The sequence below is a fragment of the Coturnix japonica genome, chromosome 1 (assembly GCF_054131305.1).
Source record: "Coturnix japonica strain WE chromosome 1, WE-NBRP24, whole genome shotgun sequence".
Classification (NCBI taxonomy): domain Eukaryota; kingdom Metazoa; phylum Chordata; class Aves; order Galliformes; family Phasianidae; genus Coturnix; species Coturnix japonica.
In genome coordinates this window covers 105,921,978-105,930,654 of record NC_140663.1, presented here as the reverse complement: position 1 = coordinate 105,930,654, position 8,677 = coordinate 105,921,978, and positions in this window count along the sequence as shown.

Sequence of the window (8,677 nt, the reverse complement as noted above, 5' to 3'; positions counted from 1 at the left end):
AAGCACATCATAGTCAAAGTAGTGATATACAGGAACAAGGTATTTGGTGTCTCTGTCATTTGTCATTGAGAAGTTTCAAATCTCTACACCCTTTTTGCATCGAGATGCATTTTTTTTCCAACTTGATGGCAAAAGGTATGCTCAAACTATATGTTTTACATTGGCATGGTGAAAATTAAAGGATAAATCTTAAGTAGGATTCACCTGAAACATTAGACAACAAACAAGCCAAAAATAGCGGCACTGGCACATGACTGATGGCACATTTACACAAAATGTGGTGCCAAGAAAATCACTTCTCCTCTTGTAAAGGAGCTTGTGATAGCCAATTATTGCAAAATCTAATGATGCATTAAGTGCTTGCTACTGTGGGCAGCGCACATCCACAAAATCACAGGGCTTGTCTAACACACATTGAACCCTAAATATCACCCCTCACTCAGCATCAGCTCTGCAGTAAGAACCTGGCATGTGCCCAGCCACATCTCCCAACTTTCAGGTTTCACAGCTTGTCATAGAATCACAGAAGTATAATTTAGGTTGGAAAAGACCTTCAACATCATCAAGTCCAACTATCAACATGACCCGTGGAGCCCCATGCTACAGCCTATCCCTTAGTCATGGGGAATCCAAAATCATCAACACAGGTCCAGAAGATGCACTGTGTCTGGAAGATTTCTTGTCTGGTAAGAGCAGTATTGCTTGTTGGAGAAGCAAAGATGTGACAATTTGCACCTCCCTTTTCCATTATTGGCAAACGTGCTCACCGCACAGACTAAAACCAGTCCCTGATTACATTGCTCCTCTGCTAGCTCCTGTTGTGAAAGTGCAGAAAAGCCAAGGGACAAGTTCCTCTCAGCCAAGCCTCTTCTCAACTCCCATTTATTTATGTCTACTCGTGTCCCATTGGCACCCCAGCTCACCCAGGTGCTAGAATACCCCTTGCAAACAGCAGTGCTACAAAGCTCACAGGCTTTTCCTTCCTACCTATTCTACAGCTGTTTTGGCACACACACAGTTACCCTGGCATGTTCTGTGAAATCAGGGGCTGTATCATGGACATTAGGAGATGCAGCAGTGTGATTATTTGTGGGATCCCAACACTTCTCTGTTCAAATTCACCTTGATTTACACCACTTTACTGCTTTCCATGGAGATTTCCAGATTTGCATTTGCAGTAGAAACAATGGAGCTCATTTGCCTGCATATCTTTTTTGAAGAAAATATCACTGAGCGACAGCGCATAACAATTATTATGTTTACACACAGTAGATTAGCCAGATAACTCCAGAAATAGAGATGTGCAGTGTTTCCCTCTTACTTCATGGGAGAAAAAAACAGAGGATATTTATGTCTGATCTGCAGAGTAAAGGTGTTTTAACTTTGTTGCTGTCTCAATGAGTCCTTAGAAAAAGGGAGCTGATGAACATGAGTTTCTATGTCAAAAAAAAACAAACGAGTCTTCCTTTCTTCCTTTGCTCCCACATTCTGTTTGTTAAGTCATAGGAAATAATAAAAACTGGTGCTTTCACAGCCCACAAATGAGAATTAACTGTCCCTGCTAAGAGTTTGGAGAAGATTAATATAACTCCTCCTTGTCTCTGCTTTGGACTACACCTGTTGCAATTTCAGTGTTTTATCACCTTAAAAACAAGAGTAGATAAAGAAATCTTGATTTCTGCTAAAATCCTTTACCTGTGTTTTTTTTTCATTTCTGATTAGTACCCAGACACTTGCTTCTTCTTACCTGTTTTCTTGCCACATTCTTGGATTCCCTTGGTCCTAAAGGTAGCACAGGGGGGGTTAGAAGGTCTGCTTTTGGAAGTATCTGGAAGCCGAAAGCTTCAGACATCAGTGAGACTGCTTGTCAGCCACTCAGAAAGCCTCCAAAATCTGCTTGCCTAACAAAAGCTTTTTGAGAAGTAATGGCATTTTAACATAGGAGATGTGTGAACCACACATCAGAATGATGACGTGCCCTTTTCCAGCCTTGTACAATTCATTTGCTACAGCTCCTGCCAAATGTGGAATCCCAACAAAAAAGTAATGAGATCTTTCCTCCCCATAGGCTGTCTCACACTAATATTTGAACTAGAATTAAGAGCTGCTAAAGCTCAGAAATCCTCACATCAAAATACAGCCACAGGAAAAGCGGCGTCCCTCGAGGGTCTGTCTTGGGACCGGTGCTCTTTAACATCTTTATTAATGACATCGATGAGGGAATGGAGTGCACCCTCAGCAAGTTTGCTGATGACACCAAGCTGAGTGGTGCAGTCGATACGGTGGAGGGAACAGATGCCATTCAGAGGGACCTTGACAGGCTGGAAAGCTGGGCTCGGGTGAACCTAATGAGGTTCAACACGGCAAAGTGCAAGGTTTTGCACTTGGGCCGGAAGAACCCCAGGCACCTGTACAGGCTGGGAGGAGCTGTCCTTGAGAGCAGCTCGGCTGAAAAAGACCTAGGGGTCCTGATAGATGAGAAACTTAACATGAGCCAGCAGTGCGCTCTGGCAGCCAGGAAAGCAAACGGGATCCTGGGCTCCATCAGGAGAGGGGTGGTCAGCAGGGATAGGGAGGTGATCGTCCCTCTCTACTCTGCTCTTGTGAGGCCCCATCTGGAGTACTGTGTCCAGGTGTGGAGTCCTCAGTACAAAAAAGATATGGAGATTTTGGAAAGGGTCCAGAGGAGGGCCACAAAGATGATCAGGGGGCTGGAGCACCTCCCCTATGAGGACAGGCTGAGGGAGTTGGGTTTGTTCAGCCTGGAGAAGAGAAGGTTGCGAGGTGACCTCATTGCAGCCTTTCAATACCTGAAGGGAACTTACTCCCAGGAGGGGAGTAAACTCTTCGAAAGGGCTGATAATAGCAGGACTAGAGGAAATGGTTTTAAGTTGAAGGAGGGAAGATTTAGGTTGGATGTTAGGGGAAAGTTCTTTACTAGAAGGGTGGTTAGGTCCTGGAACAGGCTGCCCAGTGAGGTTGTGGATGCCCCGTCCTTGGAGGTGTTCAAGACCAGGTTGGACGGGGCCCTGGGCAACCTGATCTAGTAAATGTGTATGTTTGGTGGCCCTGCTAGGCAGGGGGGTTGGAGCTACATGATCCTTGAGGTCCCTTCCAACCCGGGTGATTCTGTGATTCTGTGATTCTGTGATTCTGTGAAAAGCTCAGGGAAATTATCTTGTGTGAAATTTGAATCTGGCCAGTAAGTGGATGGCACAGTCCCAAATCTTCCAGCTTGAAGTGGGACACAGAAATTGTTCAAAAATTGATCGGTGCTTTTTTTCTCCTTCACTTCCAAGCCCTCACATGCATGCGCTGCAGTCTGTCATTCCCCTTTGCATTCTTGCCTCAGTTGCCATGCCTGGAGGGCCACAGTACATGTGCAAGTAGAGAGGGGGAAACACCTTTCTGCCTGTGGTGAAATAAACAGTATCATGAGTCATTCTCTCTGCCACTGAGGAGGTAAAACCAGCAAGAAATTAGGAGACTGGGCCTGACTGGATGTGAACTATGGACAAGAGCAGTTGGTGGAGGTACTGGCTGAGCCCCAGGGAAAGCCTGCAGCTGAGCTTCATTCACCGAATTTGAAACAGCAACAGGAGAGATTTCAGTTTGCCAGCCTCTCTCTCTCACTTTCTATTCCATCCATCAAAAGAGAATTGATACTGGCTTACATTCGACATGTGTAATGCTGGTTTCTTTGCTTGGAGCCATTGTTTCAGTCTCCATACTCAGACAGATAAGCAAGTACCACATCCAGTTTCAATCTTTCCTTCACAACCATTCTGTATAAAAAATTACTCTTTGGGTTAATGGGAAGTTCTTGCATGATCACACCTTAGTCTAAGGCATGTTCCTACATTTTCTGTTCTGTGTTCACTTCAGCCATTCATCATTCACTTCCATGGAGACAAAAGGAAAAGATATCTGAGAATGCCTGTAATTTGCCAGCTACTTTTGTACAAATAATGAACTCTAAGCCTCTGCACCAGGGCATGCTAAGCCTTTAGTGACAAGGAGGAAGTCTGCTTTCCAGGAGAACACTGCCTGTGTCAGGATAGACGGCCAGCACCAAGGCTTACAAAGGCAAAAGGGACTGAAAAAGAGGAATTTTAAAAGCTGTTCTGGCAGCCTGTGCTGCTGGGCTCAGAGCTGCACTTAGCAGACATCCCGCTGCCATGAGTGATGGCCGACAGTAGCTGTTCTTCCTCTTCTTCTTTCATCTGCACATGTATCACCTCTGGTATTGCCTTCTCTTTTTTTGTTGATTGCTGATAGGCGTACAGAGTATTTAAAATCAACACCATTTTCAACCATTTATTTTATCCTCAGCCAAACTTTCACATTAATCAATGAATTTATCATAACAACACGTCAATTTCTTTATGAGCTTATAAATAATGAAAAGATATGTCAGATTCACACGGCTTTGGGGAGGAACAGAAGTTTGTTTGAAAACTGTGATCCATCTGAGACTAAAGCTCCCAGTGGAAATTGACTTGAATCAGATCTTACAGTCAAGACACGTCTAAGACAAAACATATGCCATCTTTAAAAGCATGTTATATAGTGTGTTTCAATTACAGGAGCTGTGGACTAATGTTACCAGCGCACAGGCCCATTTAGTTAACATGTTCCTCAGTGCATTACAGCTTAAACCTTATAAAAAGGATTTAAAACCAAATTTATTGAAACACAAAAATGAATAAATTTAGATATATTTTCACTACCCTAAATATAGCCACAACATTCAATGAGGCTGTTAATGTGAGTAATACTACTCACATATTTCCTGAAAATTAGTCGTTTGGCTCTCAAGTTCAATGCAGCTGTTGCCTGTTTAATATTAATGCCCTTTTTCAATATGTTCACTGGATGCGTGAGTTAAATGACCCAATAAAAAATCTCCAAACCCAAGTAAAACCAAATTGTTTAAAATACTGTTCTGAAAAGGCTTTTTATCTTGTTCTGCTTGGCCTTCAGTCTTTCATAGACTAAATGTTTGCTAGTTTTCCAGTCACCGTTGAGTCTTTCAAAGAGGATTTTAGTCTGTTTCACTTCTGTAATTAGGCACTAAAACCCTTAGTGGCTACTGCCAAGCCTCAGTCTTAATCTTCATGTCATTCTTTTTTAGGCTGTTGTCCTTCTTTTTCTGTTGCAAAGCAAAACTACATTTACAACTGAATTTACAGAAACTGATTGATACATCTACACTATTATTTTTTTCTGAAGAACTTCCACAACTTCCTTTACTCACAGTGAGCTCAAGAACAGAACTGGACAATTAGGAGAGCCCTATAATGATCCAAAGTCTTTTAGACCCCAAGGCACAGTGGACCAGTTCCATCTTGTTTCTGTAGAGTCTGTAACAGGTCTTCAGTTTCTACAGAGTATTTTTTAACAATTTATAAGACTTTGAAGAAATGCGAAGTGCAGAAGCACTCAGATGAACATGTTTCCCTTACAAGGTTTGCCATGACATACAAAGAAGCATACCAACAAGCACCAAATCCTGACCACTCTTTCTGTCAAAGATACTGATCCTTATTTACAAAGTAAGTGTGATGAAATCTCAAAATTAGGTTAACTTACCACTCAGCCCAAGCAATCCCAGAACATTATGTCAAAGACTCATCAGACTTCTCTACCTTACAATCAAGATCAGTTCCCTTTTCTGCAAAATTGGAGCTGGACCTGATGTCTTTGGTTTTGTTTTCTTCAGATTGTATATTAGTTACTGGAGATGAAGAGACATCTCAAATGTATGCTTTTCATAAACCCATGCCTTCAAAGGTTAGAAACAGCATGCAGACACCACAGGCTTAAAGGACCGTATGCATGCTGGATTGGGACCCATGAAACTGGATACCAAGGCTGCTGCAGAAGTGTGCCTTCAACCAAGTCAAAAATTCTTTTTTTTCCCCATTTTCTTTTTTCTAATGTCCAGCTCAAATCTACAGGCCAGATTTTCAAAAGCACTCATGTTTCTGGATTCCACTACAGCATACACAAGCAACAGTATGTCTGTGGACATATACCGCATACTATACATGCAGTATATAGTGGCATATACCACTAGGCGGTACATGGCACTTGATGATCTCTCAGGTCTTTTCCAACCTGAGTGATTCTATGGTTCTATGATTCTGTGGCACAAATAAAATAAATATATCTGATTGCACTTTGTTAAAAAACATTTCCCATGCATTCTGCCTAGGAAAATCTTTTACATCTCTGTGACTGTTCTCTCTTAAATGCTGGTAAGGAATGAGAAATGACTAGCTATATCTGTTCTCTCCTCCATCTTCATTTTTAAGATGAAGAAGAGTTGAGACCCAGGAAAAAGAGGCTTGCAGGAAAGTTGCCAGCTCTCATCCAGTTCACAGGGATGTTGAGAGAGTCAGCTGTGGGGCTACACACATTTTCATTGTCAAACTACTGTGCAGATAAAAATAAACAGATAAATAAATAAATAAGCTTTGCAGAAAATCCCCATCACAGCATATCAAGGGTTTTTCCACATACAATTAGTATAGTACCCAATTGCATTTCTTTCTTTTCATTGTTTTTCACTACGTAAATCAAAATTACGTCATATACATAAGTATGTAGAGAACCTTAGCGTGATATGATCTCTTTACGCTGGTTACTGTGTCTCTCTGATTCATAGCACAGTAGGAAAATCTCTAGAGGAAGATCTAGTGGAAATACTGAAATGTGGTAATCTTAGACAAAAAAAGAGGAACCTGGATAGGACTTATGTCAGGCTGCATCAGAACCACTACACCTCATTTCTACTTCCTCTCTTGCTCTTACCATCTGTGGAATGACCACTCCATTTCTCAAAGTTAGCATGCATTTAGAGTGTATCCATATTTCCTTTTGCTTTAAAATGTGCTTGGGATTATAGGAATTATGTCTTATCAATTGATGCTACTTACATAGCTGCCTTTTTCTGCAAATTTTCATTGTGTGTTCTGGATCACAAGGCTTTTAGAGTTTCTTGGGCACAAAAGGGTTTTATTTCAGTCACTCCCTTTTTTGCACTCCTTCTCCTCTCCTGAGTGCGATCTTTTAAGGTCTTCTCATACCTCCCAGTTTCTGTGATATGAATTCCTCAGTCTTTACCTCAATTTTCATCTTAGTTTCACTTTTCTCCCCACTGCCTCCTACACACCTGCACATCCAATGCTAATTATGCACACAGCCCCCTAACTGTATATTTATCCACAATGTTTGGCAGCTCTGGTCAGCTCTGCAGCATTATTTTCACTAAATGCTGATCCTTCTCTGATCTTCACTGTGTTCCAGTCCGGTCACCACCTGGGCTTCTTTCCTACCTGTCCCTAACCAACACTACCACAACTTTCTTAACAGCCACCTGGTTCATCCAGTTTGATAACATTTTTAAATCTTAAAATATCTCCTACTCTCTCCTTCTCTTCTCCTATAACATAACCATTGATTTTCCTTGTGCTTTGATCAGGTCCTCTCAGCCTCTGCAACTAAATGACTCTGCTTTTGCAATTCATTGGACCAAAGCTCCAGACATGTTATTTTCCTTGCCATCTTTTTCCTGTTTCCCCTGTATCTTTTTTTTTCACAGAACCGTTGTTCATCTCCCCTCAAAAATTAGATTTCAGCCTTTCAGGTTCCAGGACAATATACCTTTTCTTGCTGCAATTCTACTACACTTTCATTTACTTTTAAAATTTAATCTCCTCCACGTTTCCATGGCTTTATGTCTCTGGTATCATTTCTTGTGCATTCCTCCTGAAATTCTCTAACTCTTCACTTTCATGATACAAATATCTCAGGGTAAAAAAAATAAAAATAAAAAGAAAGCCAAAGTTAAATTCCACTTTTTTTCACCATTAATCACCTGTTTCTCTTCTATTCTGCACACAACTTCCAGTTTCTGTCCATCAACAGATACACATGGTTCTTAGCCACATTCTCAACTTCTGCATTCTCAAGCACTACAACGTCCTGCCTTTCACATCTTCTCCCAAACTCCTTTTCATTTCTAATTTCTTGTTTTGACTACATCGTTCTTCTAACTTCATTTCTCCACTGCTATCCTGTTTCCATGTCGTGAAACACAAATAAAAATAAATACAGTGTCACTCCTAACAGTCTATCCTTATCCCACCCATCAAGAACAAAATAATAGAATCATAGAATCATGGAATCATAAAATGGCTTGGAAGGGACCTTAAATATTATCTAATTCCAACGCTGCCGCCATGGGTAGGGCTGCCATCCACTAGATCAGGTTGCCCAGAATGTCCAAGCATGGTCTTGAACACCTCCAGGGATGGAGGATTTTAATAATAATTTATTACTATAACAAGACTAACAGCAGACACACAGATAGATGCTCCCAACAAATCAGAAGACTTGGATGCCTCATATTTGGAACTTTAATTAGGAGCACCTAAACACATAGTTCTACAAACATATCACTTGAACTTACTGTTCAGTTAAATTTATTTGATCAAATTATTTGTCAAGTTTGCTTCCTTTTCTTTACTAAAGTCTTTCATGTGGTGTCATCACTTAAACCGTACAGCACTTTGTTTCACAACTAAGTCCACTGAGTTTATGACTTGCACATCAAAGTTCTGTTTAATTGGAGTGAAGGTGATAAAACTCACAGATGTTCCTTAATTTTTAT